The sequence below is a fragment of the Vulpes lagopus genome, chromosome 7 (genome assembly GCF_018345385.1).
Source record: "Vulpes lagopus strain Blue_001 chromosome 7, ASM1834538v1, whole genome shotgun sequence".
Classification (NCBI taxonomy): Eukaryota; Metazoa; Chordata; class Mammalia; order Carnivora; family Canidae; genus Vulpes; species Vulpes lagopus.
In genome coordinates, this window is record NC_054830.1 from 115575774 (window position 1) to 115595833 (window position 20060).

Below are 20060 nucleotides of genomic sequence, written 5' to 3' on the forward strand. Positions count from 1 at the left end.
ATTTGATTATGGAATATTGTCCCTATTGGGATCACCTTTCAAATTGAAAAAGCCTGTATTCTGAAGATATTTGGCCCTCAAATTCAGATAAGAGATTGTAGACCTATATTAGTTAGGATAGATAGTATAGAAGAAATTTCCATCTGTGGCTCTGCAAGGCAAGATTTATTTTTTTATTTTTATTTTTTTTTAAGGCAAGATTTATTAAGCAAGGATGTGAGTTTCTCCAATTATAAACATCCTGAACCATTCAGCTCTCTAGATCCAAAAAATGTGGAACTTGTTTCCTCCATAACATTCATTATCACTAGATCAGCCTTCCCTCCTACTTGTTCTTTCTGCTGTAATTTCCAAGGGGTAGTTATTTTGGTTTGGGAACATATATTAAATTAAAATAATTTTACTTCCTCTGATTGTTGCATTCTCTTACCCACCTTCACCAATCCCTGTCCGTGTTCGTACAAACATACCATAAAGTACAGGCCAAAACAGCTTCAAACTGTTGTTCAATCACTATATTGAATGCCTATTACATTTTATGTCAACTCTACTTCAATTTTAAAAACCCTCAAATTGTTGGTGGTAGTTATGTATTCCCTCAGCCCTATTCTTGTTTGCTTTTTCCATCTTTCTCAGGCTGGAATAAGTGAAGGATTCAAGAAGGATGGGTCTTGCTAAGCATGTAAACCCCGTTTTGCCCTCCAGCAAATGTTCTATTATGCGTGAGCCATTGGTTGGAAGAATTGTCTAGTTTTCAGGCAATTCATCTGGTTTTATCTCAGGAAGTTGACAGTAGATCTCAATCTAAAAGGCCTGTTCTTGTTAATGACTCCCAAGATCTTCACAGATGTCTAGGAAAAAATTCTTCTAAAACTCCTTCCTCTGTCTCCCCAGGGGATCTAAAGTCTTATATTTTACAATTTTTCAGAATAGACCATCTCCACATCAGATTAACTACAATGACAGCTGGGTTTCAAAATCTGATCTCACTCACATTACTTAGAGAAAGCAGCAATCTAGGTAGAACTGAACCTGAAAATCTTTTTTTCCAGTGTGCTCAGGATGTTTTCTTTTCTTTCTTTCTTTCTTTCTTTCTTTCTTTCTTTCTTTCTTTCTTTCTTTCTTTCTTTCTTTCTTTCTCTTTCTTTCTTTCTTTCTTTCTTTCTTTCTTTCTTTCTTTCTTTCTTTCTTTCTTTCTTTCTTTCTTTCTTCTTTCTTTCGTGATCAAGAAGGCCTCAAGATATAGAACTACTTAGTTAACAAAGAGGCCAAGAAAGAGGAGGTAAATGAAGGCTTATAACAGAAATTAATCTGAATGGGTGGGTCATTCAAGCTCCAGGGAGGTGAAGACCCAATTTTGAAGGATGTATAATAAACTGATACCTGCATTTGAATTCTCCACAGGCCATTTACTCCTTATATATACTGTAGTAAAGTACTTCTTGGCCTATGAAATAGACATCATAATACTGCTTTTATAGAATTACTCCATGTCACAGCAGAAAATTACTCAGCTGGGAATTCAAATTTAGATCTGTTTGACTCGAAAACCACTGATCTTGCCATGCTACCTCTGGAAAGTTCATAGATAAAACACAATATTTCTGCCGCTACTGAACACCATGGGTATGTGTTAATATAGTGTGAAACTTTTGGACAGTGTAACTTTTGATAATAGGACAAGGTGTTGATCAGGGCTACATGCAAAACATAGCACTAGTAAATTTTAATTTGCTTTTAAATTTCAAAGACTACCTTGTCCTATGTCACAAGGTGACAGGAAAAGCATTTGAGAGCTGGCTAATGGTTCTTCCATGGACAGATGTAAACCTAGTGATATGGTACCACATAGCAAACCTAAGGAAGTCTTATGGAACTCATTGAGAGCTGAACAGAAGAGAAGAAACCAGCATAAATTTCAGTTGCTTATAAAAAAATCTAAACAGAGAGCATAGAATCTTTCTTCCTGAACAATCCCAGGTGTCCCAGATATTATAGCTCCATTGAAAACCTTCTTATCTTCCTAAGGAATCCAATCAAGATAAGAGGCTGCACCCACTATCAAAGAGCCAGTTTTCTCCTATGGTTTCTGAAAATGCAGAAGCTACCTGGAATACTTGAAGTTCCCTCTCTGGTATGACCTTTAAATATCACACTTAAAAGAAAAAAAAAAGTGTAAAGTGCAACTTTCCCCCCCACCCCCCCAACCCCAGGAACTTACTTTCATTGGAGATAACAGGAAAACAGCTAGGCAACCTGTTGTTCCACGCTGTCAAAGAAGATGAACATCTTAGGCTTTTTAAAGGGAGGCTACTGGAAGAGCAGTCTGAAGATAGCACCATACATTAGTAGCATTTTCTTGTTTGATGTTTCCTTGTTTCCTGACAAAAACTTCTTTTGGTAGGAGGTGGTGAGAGGTGGAGGGTAAGTGGGTATAGGGCTTAAAATAAATGGATAAAGGGCTTAACATGAGGCAAAAATAGGGAATTGTAGGAACAATTCTTTCCCTCTATTCACCTTTATTCTATGAGGTTATCTCCTATGCGGGCCTAGAAGAAGAAAGTCTGTCTCTTTATGAATATCTACCAATCAATAAATATAAATTATGGAACATACCAACTTGTGCTGAGAGGAATACCATATATGTATGTTTATTTAGCTTCCCACGATCAACTTATGGGAGAGGGTATAGGATACATCCGTTTCAATGATAAATAAGTGGCAATATCTCTGGAATCATGAGGACTTCCCAATATTAAATAATGACAGCTTTTGTCTGGTTTTTCTTGAGGCTTCAAAATATGGTGGATGATTATTAATATTCACATATCTGTGTTCCTCCTCTGGCATGTAAACTCCTTGGGGATAGAAACAAGGTATCACCTGGCTTCTTATCTCCATGGCTCAAACACTTAGGCGGCCCACAGTGGTGTTCCACAAATGTTGGTTGATGTATTTGCAGTGTTTTAAGCTTTAGTGTATGCCTTGTGAAATTTAAGAAAGTAATCTCCATTCTAGGATTTGATGATGGGACTGGTTATAAAAGAGTATCATTGGGAGCTATTTTGTGTTCTTGTTGGATGATGTGCTATATATAGCTTGAAGGTCACATTTTACATAAAAGTAAATATCTCAATTGGCTACTATAAGTCATTCAGAGCAAGTTTGTTTATGTCTAATAAAATTACACAATGCATGAAGCTACAGGAAACTCATATTCTATCTTCATTTTCCAGCTAAATTAGGCTCCAGGAAAGGAAATAGGCTTCTCTCTCACAGCCTGCCACTTTTAAACAACCTCAAAGGCCTATTCCCCATGGATTATACTTTGGCAGAACACTACTGTTAGCCTGTATATGGGGTCATGTGAAATACTGTGATCTGGATAGTCAGTGGTCCACTGTTTACTACTGGATACTACCTTTCTTATGGCTCCTGCATGGGAACAGAAATCCCCATGTTTGCTGCATTGGAAGAACAATGGGAATGATCGAGGCAATTGTGCTACATACAACTATTTAAACTCCTGTATATTTATTCAGTTCTGAACAATTACTAGTTCAATGCTAGATGCTTATTGTTGTCTGGATTTCCCTATTACACACCCAACCATTTAGAAGCACAGCTGGAAGTTTCCTTTTATATTGTGTCATTCTGTACCACTCACTTGCTAATAAAGATGGATACATTAAGCAACAATTTTGAGAAAGGTACAGCATTGGTTCATTTGATCATGAAGTATTTGTAATTATTTAGGAAGCCAGTATCAACTGCTGCCACCCATTCCTGTCTGTTGAGCTTTTGAATTTTCTATTATATGAGCATGCCAAAGGCTTCTAGGGACCCACTACATAGCGATCAACTTTAAAGGTAAATACATAGAGAATTTTACAGTACATCGCCTTGAAAGCCACACAGGCATGTATCATTTTGCAGATGTACAAACCAAGACAGGAAGGGTCTATCTCTTAACTTCAAGAAGTTGCAGACCTGAAGTAACCTTGAGGCTCTGGAGACTCAGGAAGATCAACTTTTCTGTCACACATTCTGATTGCGTCCATCTTCTTAAAGTCACTCCCTTTGTTTGATCTGTTTGACATGTCTCTTAAACACAGGTGAGAAGTAAGGAAACTGTGCCAAATTCAAATGAGCACATTTTGAAAATATTGAAATTTGCTCCTTATATTGATGCTTTTTCATGGGGAAGCTAATAAAAAACATCGTAAAGATAGAGTGAGATTCTGGTCTTCTCTGGGAAGTGAAATAATATATATAAGCCATTTTATCAAGTCTTAAACTTTTCTATTTCTTTATTTTGACCAGAAAAATAAAAAATAAAAGAAGCCATTTATCATTAGCTCAGTAAACTTAAGGTATCATTGTCTTTGCACCTTATAATTAAAACTTAAAAAAGCAAGCAAACAAACAAACAAACAAACAAAAAACCCCAACCAAACCCTCTCTTTATTAGAAAGCACTCTTGGACTTTCTGGTGTCAGAAAATGACAGGGCTGCTTCTAATTCTATCATGAACCAGCCATATAACGATGGACAAATTGTTTAACTTTACCACATGTATAGCTATTGAGATAGGGACCATTGAATACTAAGGGTACGGAAAACTACAAAGAAGACAGCAAATTAAAAAATTGCAAACAGGTTAAAAATAGAAAAAAAATGTTTCCTAATGTGACCTATTCTTGAAGAACATATTTATCCATTATCTATGTTGTATGCCTCAAAATTTAATTGATTTCTTGTTTTTATTGATCTCCTGTTCTTAATTGGCAGCTGGGGAAAAATAGTGAACCTAAACTTGCCTACTGATAGTTACTATGTCCTTGCAGTTGAAAACAATCATATCTCTGCTCCAGGATTGAGGTCTTCTCACCTCCTTCTTCCATACTTGGCCATAGTGACTTCATACTTGTGTAGTCCTGCTGTCGTCACTGTTCCACTGCTCTTTTGTGTCCTTTGCTGATTGGTATCTGCTGAATTACAGTTAGTTTCACCTGTTTTTCCATATTGCAATGGAACTGGACATTGGCCTGGAATTATACCCTGGTTTCTTCTCTAAATCTCAAAGCTGTCTTCTTGCCCTGACACTAGCCATCTTTGAGTTTTCAGTTCTTTTTGCCCCTTTCTCCTCACCCCAGATGGGGCACAAGAGAACGTCTATATTTCCTTGACTAATATCTAAGACATGGGGAATTGGAAGTGCTCCTACTTCAGGCTAGTCAGCATGGAGTATCTTGGATGACAGACTCCTCAGACTGTATAGTAAAGCAGTGAACCTGACCCAGTCTAACAGGGTGTTTATACTACTGTCCATTGCTTTCTCCTAGGGGCTTGAACTTGTGTCTTCACAGACCTTTACTCTCTCTTCTCTTTGGCTGTTCCTCCTAGGGAGAGTAAAGTAAGAATTTTCTTTACGTCCCATCACCTAATCTCCTTTCCTTTTCTATGGTATAATCTTGAACCAGTTGTCCAAGCTTGTGTTCTTCAAATATGCTATAGGATGAATAATAATAGATTTCAATTCTTATTGGTAAAAAAAATAAATATCAGAAGTTTCATGTGATTCAACCTATGAAAAAATAAGGTTTTGAGAGTCTGAAAAAAATGACTCTTCCTCTTTAAAACCTGATTTTCAAAACTATTATCTTCTTGTGGAGCTTTAAAAATCTCAGTTTGAATGCCAAAGTTAAACAATTATTCTTTGTACTATACAGTTGCTACTCTGCACTATTCTAAGGAGTAAGTCTTAGTCTTAAGGTCTACACTTAATGGAAAAAGGAAACCTGAGGCAAAATAAAATAAAAATAAGTTACTAAGACTAGAAATTATATAAGAGTATTTCAAAACACTTTTCTATTACTACTATAAAAATTCAAATCAGAAACCATTATAACAGTTCTTAAGTTTTCCTTGAGCAAGTGGTATAATAGCACTAATGTACTTAGATTCTATCAGGGAGAAGTGATCTTAAAATTCATTTCTGATAAAAAAAATTCATTTCTGATCTAATGTATTCCAAGTTTTTTTTCTGTCTTGGGAAAGTGAAAGATGAGACAAGAATGATAATATTATTTTATGAGTAATATTCCTTTATACTCCTATAAAAATTCCAATTTGGAAAAACATCTTCATATAAACTTTATTTCATTTAGTTCTTAGTTGAAACCCTTAGACATTTAAGTTCCTAAGGCAAAACCTGATCTGGCCCAAGTCAAAGAGCTCTCAAATTACATTACCAAGGGAAATGGCTTAGCTTAGAGTTTAGTATGTTTTAAATGTTTCCCTCTTTAAAATAATCATCTGTCCTAAGAAAGAGTCATAGTTTGCTATTCTAGAGATGAACAAGCAATGAGATGTGTATAATCAGTGTCTAAGATGAAGCATCAGACAGCATGACTTCTTCAGAAGAAAAAATGATGGCATTAAGCCACTCCGAATTTTGATCATAGTCTTAGTACCAACTCTGAGTAGACAATAAGCACCTATATTCCTTCACAAATATACTTCCTACTTATTACACTCTGGCTGCCATATCTGCAGAGTTTATACACTGTTGCTCTTGTGTCTAGAAAAGCAGAATCCTGTGGGCGACTGAATAAGATATCTAGAGGGTCACTTCTTATTGACTCAATTGGTTACAAAGGGGATAAGGATTAGTATAGGTTGCCTAGGTTGTACCATTTTAGAGAAGAGTCATCACGATTCCAAAGGTTTTTGGAGACTTTTTTTTTTTTCGTGTCGTGCCTACAAGTTTTAGCTACTGGTGGTATGCTTAATGGAAACTCAGATCCTCTTGCAGTAAAAATGAGGTTAAATATTTAATTACTTGAAATAACTGGTTAAAATAGAGCCAATTTAAAGTAAAAATTTGAAATCGTTGTTAGACTAACATCTAATTCTTTCAAGAAAGAAATTATTGAAAGATTTTGTGGTGAATTTTGAAATACTGTGGTACTGACACTAAATTATACTAGCCAAAAAACTGTAATATGCAAAAATGGTTTCAATGTAAATTACTTGAGACAAATTTAATATTAAAATCTATGGTTTTAAGATAGATGAAACACCTCAATTTGTTCTTAGAAAATTAAAAAAAAAAATGTGCCCCTATATAAATGAATTATTTATTTGTGTTGCTTTAAAAAGATTAAAATGCTAACTTATGAGTTAACATTGTTCATTGGTATGATGCCTCTTGTAAGCAGCAAGTCAGGCATTTTCAAATTTGAAGAAAGAGTGACACAGACACACACAAGGCCAGTGGAAGGATTTCTCAGTGGTAAAATGTATGATTTTTTTTTTTCACAAAACCACAATGAGATAACATTCCATACCTATTAGGATGGGCTACTATGAAACAAAAGAGAACCCCCCCCCACAAAATCCCAGAAAATACCAAATGTCGGCAAGGATATGGAGAATTGAACAGTTGCATGTTGTTGGTAGGAATGTAAGATGGACAGAAGCAGCAGAAAACAGTGTAGCAATTCCTCAACAAACAAAAATTAAATTACCATATGATCCACAAATTGCACTTTTAGTTGTATACCTCCCAAAAATATTAAAGGAAAAACTCAACAAATATTTGTACACCAATGGTTACAGCAGCCTTACTCAAAATAGCCAAAACATGGAAACAAGCCTAATGTCTGTGGACAGATGAATGGCTGAACAAGTGTGGTATATGCATGTGATGGACCATTACTCAACCTTAAAAAGGAAGGAAATACTGACATGCTCCAACATGGATAAACTTTGAAGACATTGTGCTTAGAAAAATAGGCCAGTCACAAAAGGACAAATAGTGAATGGATCCACTTATAGGATGTACCTAGAAGAGTCACATTTATTGAAATAGAAAATAGAATAGTGGGTACTAAGGGCCAGGGGAAGGGAGGGAGCGATTTGTGGGCACAGAGTTTCAGTGTGGGATGAAGGAAAAGTTCTGGAGATGGCTGGTGATAATGCTGGTTACCCAACAATGCATTTGGTGTAATGCCACCAAATTTTACTCACAAAAATGATTTTAATGGCAAATCTTATATTGCAGAAATTTTACCACAATTAAAAATATGTGAGTTGGTCATATAAATCTTGCCTAGCCTTCATAATATCATTACTTTCTGACTGCACTTAGATTTGCCCTCAGATTTGAGCACTATCCCTATTGGTTACTGGCATAAATTACCTAATAGTTCTCAATTTTGTCTTCCATCAAATGAAGTAAAGGAATTGGGTAATATCTGGCTCTCCTTGAGCTGTTATTATCACCAAAGATGATTAAACGGAAAATATGAAGCCATTACTCTATTTTTAATTGACTGTATTTTGGCTTTACTTTTTTTTGCATTCCAGGTGTCTTAGCAAAGCATTTCAGATTGTGACTTTATTTTTCTTTGTCAGTTATACTTTTTGATGGCCATAAGTATGCCGTTTTGCTAAACTTCATTAATATCTTGGCAGATATCGTAAATGTAAAATACTGATAGAAAACAGCAATTTTCATCACACAAATATAAATCTTCATCATATAAATTTAACATTGAAAGCATAGAGTCTCCATTATCATTACCAGCTAATGAAAGAAAATCAAGAATATTGTATTTACTTAACAAAATACAAAATTCCCTTCTACTTTCTAAATTAAAATTCATTATGGTATGATGAAAACAACACAAGTAAAAGGAATAGTGATTTATATAATTTTGAATATTTTCCCAAGTGCTACATAAAATTGCATATCTCCTAATTGTATGTACAGAGAAATTGAAACATAAATGATACAACTTATAGGTTAATAAGAGAGAGGGAATCTAAAAGTGGTTTCCATGTTAAGCTAGATTGGTTGGATCCTTTGTGTCCTGAGATAGCCTTATTCTGAGTAAGTATATCAGTCAGGATAACCTTGATTAGTTTACAGAAACAAATAAACCTGGAAATGTCAATACTTAAAATATAAAAACTTATTTTTCACTCATGCAAAATCTGTTGCAAATAGTTCTCCAGGCAGCTCCTTTTTAGCATAGTCTCGGGGATCTGGGCAGGATGTTTGTGTCTTGGGGCACCACCGTGTCATCAAGAGCCTTCCAATTTGCCCAGGCAGAGAACTAGACAGCTGGGCGGGGGGAAGAGCAAGGTCATTTCATTGTCTCAGCCTGAGATGTGATCTATGTTACTTAAATTCAAAATCACATGCCACTACCCGACTGCATAGATCCTGGGAAAGGTGGGTGACAGGTACACATTCAGAGAGCAAGAAATGTCTCTGCCAAGTTGGGGTTCTTCGGTCTGAGCTCTTCTGAGTGGTATAAACTGACCATGTCCTGAATGCAAAAATAATTGTATGAGTTTTCTGTTGCTGCCTAACAAACTGCCACAAACAGCAGCTTAAACACAGATTTACTCTCTTTCAGTTCTGGAGGTCAGAAGACTAACATAGGTCCCATCAAGTTAAACCATCATGGTGATGGCTATGCTGTGTCCCTTCTTGGAAGCTATAGAAGAGAATCCATTTCTCACCTTTTCTATTTGCCAGAGGCTATCCACATATCTTGGTTCCTGATTTTTATTCTCTATCTTCAGTGTCATTAATGTTACATCTCTCCGATTCTTCTTCATGATCACATTTCCCTCTGACCAGAGCCAGGCAAGGTGCTGTGTGAATCGTGTCCTCAGGGCCCACCTGGATCATCCAGGATAATCCCCTACATCTCAACATCCTTAATATTAATCAAATCTGCAAAGTCTCTTTTGCCATGTAAAGTAAAATATCCACAGGTTCTAGGGTTTAGGATTAGAGTATCATGGGCAGGTGGTGGGGGGATGAGTCATTATTTATCACAGCCACTTTTTGTGATGATGAAATTCACTTATTTAAGTTTAATGTTCATTACTGGTTGCCATTTTAGAACAGTTTGAAGTAGAAGTTTCCATTTCCTTGGATTTTATTTCTTTTAAAAAGTATTGGTTTAAATTAGTCCTGTAAGATAAGACTTAAGACCAAGTTTTGATCATGTCTATTTGCAGTGTACAGCTATTTTATCTTTGTTCCTGTTAATGCTACTATTATTAGTAAAACCAGTTTAACCTTGTTTGGGTAATTTCCCCTTTTCTGCCCAGGCTCTGTAACTTGGCTGCCACTGACCATGCTGAAGACCCCAGTGGTGCCCACATAAACCAAGCATACCCATCAAAAAGTTTATATTATCCAATCATAATGGTTTACTTAAAAAATTCCCCCAAGAGAATGAATTGCAAGGCTTAGGTGACACTGCTCTAGACAAGGAGTTCTGGTCCAACTGGGGTTGCTAAGTATATACACTCCAAGTGTGAAGCTCCTTGTGTCCACCTCAGTCCAGCAGGTGGGGAGTGAACCCCCTGTAGAGGAAAGCAGGGTTGGAAGACAGAGTTCTGGATCCCTCTGACATTATCCAAGCATCTGGATCTAGCCACACTTGTAATTTTTATTACCAAAATCTTCACTTGCTCTTTTTTGTTTAAACAAGTTTAATTTGGGTTCCTGACACTTGCAACCATCTGTGTCTTGACTGATGAGCCAATAAAGTTGAACAGAGTTAGTCAAGTTAAAGTCACATGTTCCAGAACAACTTCAGGTAAGTAACAATTTTGACTCACGCGCTTAAAATAATCACTGAAGCACTACAGTACTTCATAGGCATTGCCAGCCCAGAATAACCAATGTCATCATTTATAATTCTTTCTGCAATGTCACAAAAACCCAGAAAATTGTCTAGAGCTGTATAGCAGGCAGCAATCTGTGTGGGTATTTACTTCTCTCCTTATAGTTATGCGGCATGTTGAATGCTCTATTGATGACCAGTCCAATAACAGATGCATCACTTGGCTTTCATTACCAAGTATGATATATGTTCCACAAATGCATAGAGATAGGAGTCATTTGGAAACGGGGTAATGATCAAGTAAGCAATGCTTATGAGAGTCATTTGAAGAGCATTTAATAAACTATTTGAATGAAGGGAGGAAGTTTTTTTTAACAAGTATATTGTCAGTGTCAGGACTCAGATTCAAGAATGGAAAATATTGTTTTATAGCTTCCTGCTGTTGCTGGATTTTTTTAGTTATTGTTAAAAGGAAGATTCATATCCGTCAACAATTATTCTCTTGTATATACAATTTATTCACCATATTTGAGATCTCCATAGTCTGAAGTTCAAAAGATCTTATTAAAATAGCAGAATACAATATATAGTACTTATGTACATACATATTTTTATGATTAAAGTATATTTATTTAGAAAGAGCTAATATGAAAAATAATATTTTGTTGAGACAATAAGATTATGAGTTATTTTTATCTTAAAATGTGGTTAGTATTATTAATGAAATTGTTAAGTACTATATTTTTGGTGGAGATAACAATAATCAACTTATACATGTAAGAATTCTTATCTATTAAATATGCTCTGGTTGTTTGGATGTATGTAACAATTTCATGGGTCATTGATTTAAAGTGGACTATCGTTAACTTTCAAGCAGTGTTGCCCTTCTCTTACTCCTATGATATTTTTCCTGACCTCTGTTTCCTAAGGGTCAGAATGAATGTGGTCTTGGGAAAACTATCCCAAGTTTGCCTCTTAAATTCCCTAATAACTCTGAGCAATTGTAGAAGAAGTGACATACAGATAGTTTGTATTGATTCTCTTGTTCCAGCCATTAAACAAGGGTAAGGCTCTGGAAATCAGTTCTTAGACAGCTTCCTGACAGCAGGTACCAACCTGCTTTTCCCAAGTCCAAAGAGGATAAATGTAGCTGTCTCCCCTATGTTTCTAACTTACTTTATTTTCTGAACTGAAGTAAACTAGGCAAAAGAGGTTTTCAGAAACATCTCTTAGACTTATCAGAGGCTCATCACAAAACCTAGAAGGCTCTCAACCATGAGTTGAAAATAGAAATTCCTGTATGGGCCAGTGAGGTAAATGTGAGTGGGTGCAGGGGGGCCAGTGAGGATTATAGTGAACTGTGGAACACATACCCTAAAAGGAGGCTACACACTCCTCTAGCCATTCCTCACTGTGCATGAAAGTAGCCCCAGTGTGTGGAAAAACACAAAATCTGAGAATTGCTTGGAAGCTTATTAAACATGTGGCTTCCAGTCCCACCCTAGATATTCTAATTTAATGGTCTGGGGTAAGCCCAGGATTCTGCATTTATGTCTCTCATCCAAAGAAATTTTGATGCAGAGGATCCCAGATGCTTCTTTGAAAAACACTCTTGACAGATACAGAGTGAACAACTGACTAGAACGTTTTCAGGTTTAACTGGTAGCTAGTGAAGGAGATCAGAACACACTACCCCAAAATATGCTGCTTTGACATGTTGGTTATTTGGAGCTGAGGGAAGCTGAGAAACAGCAGATGCAGGAAGAGCTTTGTCTCCTCCCCCTTACTCTGTCAGAGCAGAGCATAAATCTCCCACGAGAAAGGTGGGGAAATCCTTGTACCGTCCTTATCACTGGAAATGGAGAGTTAATGCTGAGCTGAATCCATCCAAACAAACCTTACTAAATGATCCTAATCCTTCATTACTTTTCCCTATATATTTACCTTTCCACAAGTGACTGCTTCTAAAAATTCAAACCCTTTGTTCTTTGTCTTCTGTGTATCCCCCCTCCCCCCTTTGGTTAAAAGGGTGTCTCAGCTCTCATGACTAACTGTGTCTCTGAGGTTTTCACTTATTTCCTACAAAGCCCCTTGTTCGTGTAAACATATTAACATCAAATACATTCATATGTTTCTCTTCTGTTCATCTGTCTTGTTCCAGTTTAATATATAGGCTCCAATTACAAAACCCAAGATGGTAGAGGAATAGCTTTTCCTTTCCTGCACTAGTCTTCACCTTGTTGAAGCGTGAACAGTCAGCTCCTTGACCACTTTGCCTAAACCATTTAAGACCATTGTTTATCTGTGGTGCAGCCCTAGGCCTGCAACTCCCTATGTAAGATGTGCATGGGCAAGAAAGCCAGGGAAAATCAAGTTTTATTTATTTTTGCTGGACTAAGGCTGGGGATGGTGCCTGGTTCTGTTGCCTACTTGTGACTTTGGCCTTGGTTCAGGAATGTACTCCAAGGACCTTTATAAAAAGAATAGGTTGAAGAAAGTTCATACGTTTCATCCTGCTTATTACCGATACTCTCATCTATCCCCTCACTCCACCTGGCACATTTCCGGGTTGAGAACACAAGGTTGGCTCAGTGTTCCTCTGACTCTCTGGTCATTGACTGACTAGCCCTGTAGGTAGACTGCTTATTTCGGACACTGGGGAGTTGATTTGACAAAGCTTATAGATATGACAACTAGGAAATGATCGAGAATAGAGCATAATTCACAGGCCAAAACAGAAAGCGTATCGTCCAGTCTATAATCAGGAAGGGACCAAGTTAAGAGAGAATTTTGCAATAACTTCAGGGTGGTGAGGTTTGAGATGAACCATCAAAACTGTGTGTGATGGGGATAGATAAAAGGTGAAAAGGGCCTGATTTAGAGCATGGAGGAAGATTCTTGGATGCCATGCTCTTCCCTTAGGCTTTCTTCAAAGCTGGTGTAGAAACAAACTTCTCTTCTCTCAGTCCTTCCATAGTCATTTAATCATTTTTGGTTTTATTTTTAATTGTGTTGTTTTTCATACCTAAACTAATATCTCTGATTTCTCAATTAATTTTCAGACCGTTTATGTTTGTTTGCTTTTCTAATCAATCTAATTCAGTAGAGACATCAATATAGTTTTATAAGGTGTCTGGCACCTCACATATATATTTTTCTCATCAGCAAAAACTTTTACTAATCATTCATAAAAATGCAAATGAGACACAGGTTTGGCACCAACCTCCTAGGCCCTTCTCCTTTGGCCTAGGTCTATCCAGGAGAACTGCCAATCACTGATGATTGCGCCTACCATTTCAGTTTTTTTCTCTTTTTAATTTCCCTTCTTTGCCTTTTATTTTCCTGTTTTTATTGAAGTTCGATTTGCCAACATATAGTATAATACCCAGTGCTCATGCCATCAAGTGCCCTTCTTAGTGCCCGTTACCCCACCCACCTCCCCTTAAGCAATCCTTTGTTCGTTTCCTAGAGTTAGGAGTCTCTCATGGTTTGTCTCCCTCATTTCAGTGTTTAGAATGATAGATTTTTGCCATTTGGAATGAAACAATTTACATGCCATTACCTAGCAATGCTATAATTTAACAAAACAGTTTTAATTTCTTGAGAAATAGTTCAGTGAAACAACATGGTATGAGTTTCACTTCATGAAAGCAAGGAATGTGTCTTTTTTGTTTGCTCCAAGTAGATGTTTGGTTTTATTTTGTGAAATAAAATTGATGATAATCGTGTCTCCTTGTTTAGACTAATTCATAATACTGCTTTAAAAATAACCTGTACAAGACTTAAACATATTTTTACCCAAATTATATGTTGTCCAGGAAAAAAAAATTTATCCTAAATCCAGAAGTTCAAGTTTTTTTCCTCAAATCAGTCTTTTTGTACAAGAGACGTCAGCTGTTTAGTAAGACTTGGTTCACACAGCAGTATCATCTTTTATATAATATACTGCTTTAATAAGAAATTATTTGAAAGAAAATCCAGTTTTCTCTGCTTTTCTTACTCAGTAACTAAGCCTATAGGAAGCCAAGCAATTATGTCCATAAGGTCATAACTCAGGATCCTTATCAATTTATCTGAGGCATAGGTGCTCTTGTGAGAATGTTTTACAATATTTAATGTGATTTTCTTAAAAAAAATAATGTAATGTGATTTTCTCTTTTGTCTTCCTGAATCCAAATCCTTTGTACTCATCCACTCTAAGTATTCTCCAGCCTGAGGATAAATTGGACTTTGTTTCAAGGAAAATACCAGCAGACTATACTCAGCCTTTGACCTTCAAAATTGGGTTATGCAGCAAGACATGTGTGGCTGACCATATTTTCCAAAGATGGTCACGGCATTATGTCCCATCTCACATAGTCTTCTGAAGTGTGAACTGGCTATTCCATGAAGAGGTAGAATCTAATTTCCCTTCCCTTGAAACTGGACCAGTCTTAGTGACTTCCTGTAACTAGTAGAATAAACATAATTCCATTTTACCTGTACAGCTGAGTCTAGAATGAGCTGAAATAAGCAGCACTGTTTTATAGGTGCAGTATCTGTAAGAGGAAGAGACACTTCTAGGAAAAGCAAGTGGTATGGAAGTTTCTATATGTTTTTCCAACAAACTCTTACAACACTATTCTAATTTTAGAGCAATGAGGAAACTGAGGGACAGCCAAAATACTAAGATTTGTAGTGGAAGCTGGGATTCGATCCCTATTTTTCATTTTCTATTCTTTCTAAGAATTAGATATTCAAGACATATGTTAAAATGTCTCTGACAAATAATGGAGAAACTTGTATTATTCCACAAATACTGGATAAACTTCATACTAAACACCTGTACAGGTGCTTTTTGGATCTGGCTGGACATTTTTTTCTGGGAATCTGAGGCTACTACTCAAGCATCAGTGGAAACATGAACTTGAGGTTAACTGCTAAGGAGACCTGCTATCCCAGGTGGAATTTAGAGCTCGTTCCCCCTTATTATGCCCATTGTCTTTCCTTTGGAGCACACACACATCCATGATATTTGGGTAAATATTCAAAGATAAACATGCAGGTTCTTTTGAGAACTTATTATAATTTTGAAAAGACTGCACACAATGAGTCTGATCCTGTAAGATCAAGATCCGGCCTGAATCTTCAAGCTTGACTATTTGCAAGCTCACAAATGCTCTTTGAATCTGCAGATTCTCTGCTAGCTGATTGGATTTGAATGGATAGTAGCTGAAGTCTCCTTTTTCTCATTGATTCTTTTTTTCTTATTTATTCATTTACTTTTGGTGGGAGGATGTGTATAACAACCTTTCATATTTATGGCTAGCATTTAAGAAGCTGTGTATATGCCTTGTAAATTCAGAAGCAGGCCTTCTGCTTGTTGACATTGCAGCTTTATGACTAAGCCAACCCCCTGTTGTTCCAGAAACTCTCTCTAAACATTTCCTCTTTTACAAACATTGTGTGAGCTGATAGAGGCTCACTCAGCAGCCTCAAAGCAGAGCCTGTGTTTCTGCTTCTGGGTGTCTTAATCTCCTCAGGCAAATGTCTATTTAGAATGGTTGGTTTTTAGTCCTCTTTTATCCTATCTTAAACCATTTCTTTTGTTTTATTGAAAAGAAGTAAAAAAAAAAAAAGAAAAGAAGTCTCCCCTATCCCACCTCTACCCTATAAAGAAATGTAGAACAATAAAAAAAAAAAAATCTAACTTTTAATCTGAAGTTTAAAATTATCAGCATCATCTAACATTTGGAACTAAATTTCAAAACATATCCGTGACTCATGAGTCATTTATAATTTTTTTATTTTCTTCCTAAAAAGCTAGCTGACTCTAAGAAACCTTTTCTGGACTTATCACTGCTCTGGAATCCAGAGCAGGCACCACAGAGAAGGCAAAACTTAGGTCAGAGTCCCCCTTCTCACAGAGCAAGTCTGTTCTTAGATATAACCCATGTGCTGCAGAGCCCCAAGTCTTGTTTAGAAACCATAATTCTGACCTAAGTACTAATTGCTACAGATATACCCTTGAATTTTTTTGGCCACTGTGACTTCCATAATTTTACCTCCCCCTCCCAACTCCCACCCCAACCCTGTTAGCTGGTAGGACAGTGCTAAGGATACAAATCTGGAAATGGGCTCCCCTGTAAGGCTGGTCCTTCAATATCGTGAGTATTTCATGGGATGTAACTGATGGCTGTGCTAGATTAATGTCCATTTTCTCCCTGTCTATCCTACTTGTCCCTTCTCCCCCCATCCCCACTTCATCATTCCTGCAAAACAGGGCTACTTATTTTTGCCTAAAGTAGGGCATATTTTTTTCTTTTCTTTTCTTAAATTACTGCACCTATAAACAAGCCCTCTATTACATAGGGAACTCCGATTCTAGTAACCCAGCTCTCCTTCTCTATTAACTAATATTTGGACCATAATAGGAATTCTTTCAGACCATTAAAATATTCTCTAACATGTTTTAAAGCTATCCAGTTGCTAAGTTCCTATGTTAATGATAAAGCTGAAGTTAATTTTTCTTTTAGCTCTCTTAAAAACTGTTACTGTTACACTACCCAGCAAACTTCTCCTTTGATATCAGGGAGGGGCTAAATTACTGGATAGAATTATGTCATTTAATTACTTCTGAAGCACATTAACCTATGTTTAGTATTATAAAAGTTACTTTTGAAGTAAAACACATTAGAGGCTGAAAGACTCTTAAATATTTTCACATTCTCAAATAATTTTTTAAGGGCTTTCCTAAAGTGAAATGTCCATTCTAATGCAAAGTTTTGAAAGATAATGAAGGAGTGAGAAAATTTTCTAAAGCTAATTCTTAGGAGAACTGAGAAGAGAAAACATTATATATGCCCATTTCTTAAAACTGTATTATTCTAGATATGCATAAGGTTGATTTCCATTAAATGATATTAAAAATCCTCCAAGGCCTTACCTCTTCTTATAAGAGTAGCCTGATTAGACATGCCTGCTTTTACATCAAGAATTGCTCTATTGTTAGCACTTATAACCTGAGAACCTGAACTTATGCATTCAGAACTACCCTACTGGGAATTTAGCTCTGCTTCAATGAAATTTTTCTTCCTTCTTCTTATCTTCTGTAATGTGGTGTTACTTCTGCAGACTTTCAGTATGGACTAATTGGAGACAGATATCATATCCCTTTTTGGCAACCTCTCCTCTCTAAGAAACTAATTTTTTATCTCACTTTTTAAAGATCTGTTTTTCGACTGAATATGGAATTTTTTTTTTCTTTAAAACTGCTTTAAATAAGATAAGCTTACGTGGATTCTGCCCTAATATGTAGCATATGAGATCCAGTTCAATTAGGTGGAATCAAATGATGGTCAAAGGGGAGGGAACTAGTGTATAATAATATTTATTTTGCTTATTGGCTTATGTTAAAAGTCTGTTTAACAGGCATAAGAAACAAAATATAAAACCTGTAAAGGATACAAATTTTAGGGAAGAAACACAAAACAAGTTGACTTCAGGTTTCAAACTACATTTTTAAAAATTCATGGTAGACTTGGTTCAAAAAGGACATTTTTTTTCCCATTCGAGTTGAATTTTTTTTTCAATTCAAAGACAGTGTTCTTTAGAAAGAGGAGCCGAGTCCACAGAATAGGTAGGAGATACTATAATTATTAACCTAGTCACCATGGAAAAAACATTCCAATTGAGCAATTACTTTTAGGTAATTACATCCAGATCCCTCATATTCTGTCGACCATATCTTCTTTGGATTTTTCTTTCATAAACCACAATGCAGAGAGCATGAGGAAAAAAAAGGAAAAGAATGCAGGGGCCATGGTAAACTTCTGTTTTCTGAATGAGGAGGACAAAATCCCATGAGTAAGTCCTGGAGCTTGAGATCAGAACTGAATATCTGAAAGTGACCTCTTACTATGACAAATAAGTGTAATAAACCCCTGTGAGATTCATCAAAAATACAAATGCCTCCATTTCATCATAGATTTACGAAGTCAGCACCTCCTTGAAAAAGGGCCTAGGAATTTAAATTCTGCTAATTCTCCATGTGCCTTTTATCATATATTAACATTTGAAACCCAAATAAAGCCAGTTCAGATATTAAAAAAAAAATTACAGCCAGTTGCCTGAAATTAGGTCTCCTTTTAAGAATATATGTGTAACCTAAGATTAAGCTAAGTTGCCACTGATCATCAGTAATATTTTGTCTGTGAGAACTAGGTCCTTGCTTCTTCTTACCTAGGTATTTTGTTTCTTATAGATCTTGCTTTGGATTGTATTTTTGTGCTCACTTGATCTCTTAGGAAGTGGTCAACACACTAACAATACTCATCAAAGACTTTCTAAAACGGGAAAAGATGTAGTTGTCTATGAGAACTAGGTCCTGGACCTAGTCTTTTGATCTCTCCGAGCTTTGATTTTTCTTACTTCTTGGATATGGTTTGGACTCTATCAGGAGCTGTGAAGGTAAGGCCAGTGAGAGGGAATGGCCTGGGTGAGCCCATCAGAAGTGATGGGAGATAGGGTCCTTGGAGAGAACTCACTGCATTTAAAGGAGCCATGACTGTTCAGTTCTAACAAAAGGTTGTCAGGCAACGATTCAGACCCAGAAATGCCACAGTGTCCTGCTTTTCTAGAGAAGCTGGAAGTCCTGCTATTAATATGAAATCTCCTGATCGTTAAATGATTGACACTAATGCAAAATATCCAACATACTTTAAGGAGTAAATAGAGCACCTCGGTTAGCAAGATTTAGCCTGTAGGCCTCCTTACGATCCTTTCTAGTTATAAAATCCTTTATATCTCAGCTATCTAGATTACCATAATGGCAATTCCAGGCACATGGAGACTACCTAAATGGTAACTAGCAGAAAGTAGTTACACGGTCTTTCCTTAAAGATTTAATCCTGTCTCATTTTAAAAGATCTGTATTCATTTTTAAAAGGATGAGTCTAAGAGGGCATTCAATAGAGCAGATTCCTGGTTGTAGAAACTTAAATAGCCCCTCGTCATTGAACATGTCATGGCTAATGACTATGTCTATGCAGGTAGGTTAGAATTAGATAGGACCAGTAGATCTCAGCAATCAGATTGCCTGTGATTCATTGAGTCTATTGTGCCAGCTTGTACTTCTGTGTTATGTACACTTGCAATAGAGATAGCTAATTAGGACAGATAAACGTTTTAGCTGTGTCTCACTCTTTGGCAAATCATTAAGTCTTCAGAGATCTTCCTTTACCTCCTTATAAATTTATTCAGTCTTCAAAGTTTTGAATTTTCTTTTCTATATTAAATGTTAGATAAATCTAATGCCATCTTGTTGAATTAAAAAAAAAGAGGCCGTTGTATACTTAGAAAGCTTTGTCTAACATCCTGAGGTGCGCGAGTATCTCATTTGATTAATTGTCTGACTCTTGATTT

At 36.4% G+C, this 20060-nt stretch overlaps 1 protein-coding gene across 1 annotated transcript in view; it reads right to left on the minus strand.

Moving 5' to 3' along the window:
• The window catches only part of CCDC192 (coiled-coil domain containing 192), a 175914-nt gene that overhangs the window by 21487 nt on the left and 134367 nt on the right, over positions 1–20060 (minus strand). The window lies entirely within an intron of this gene.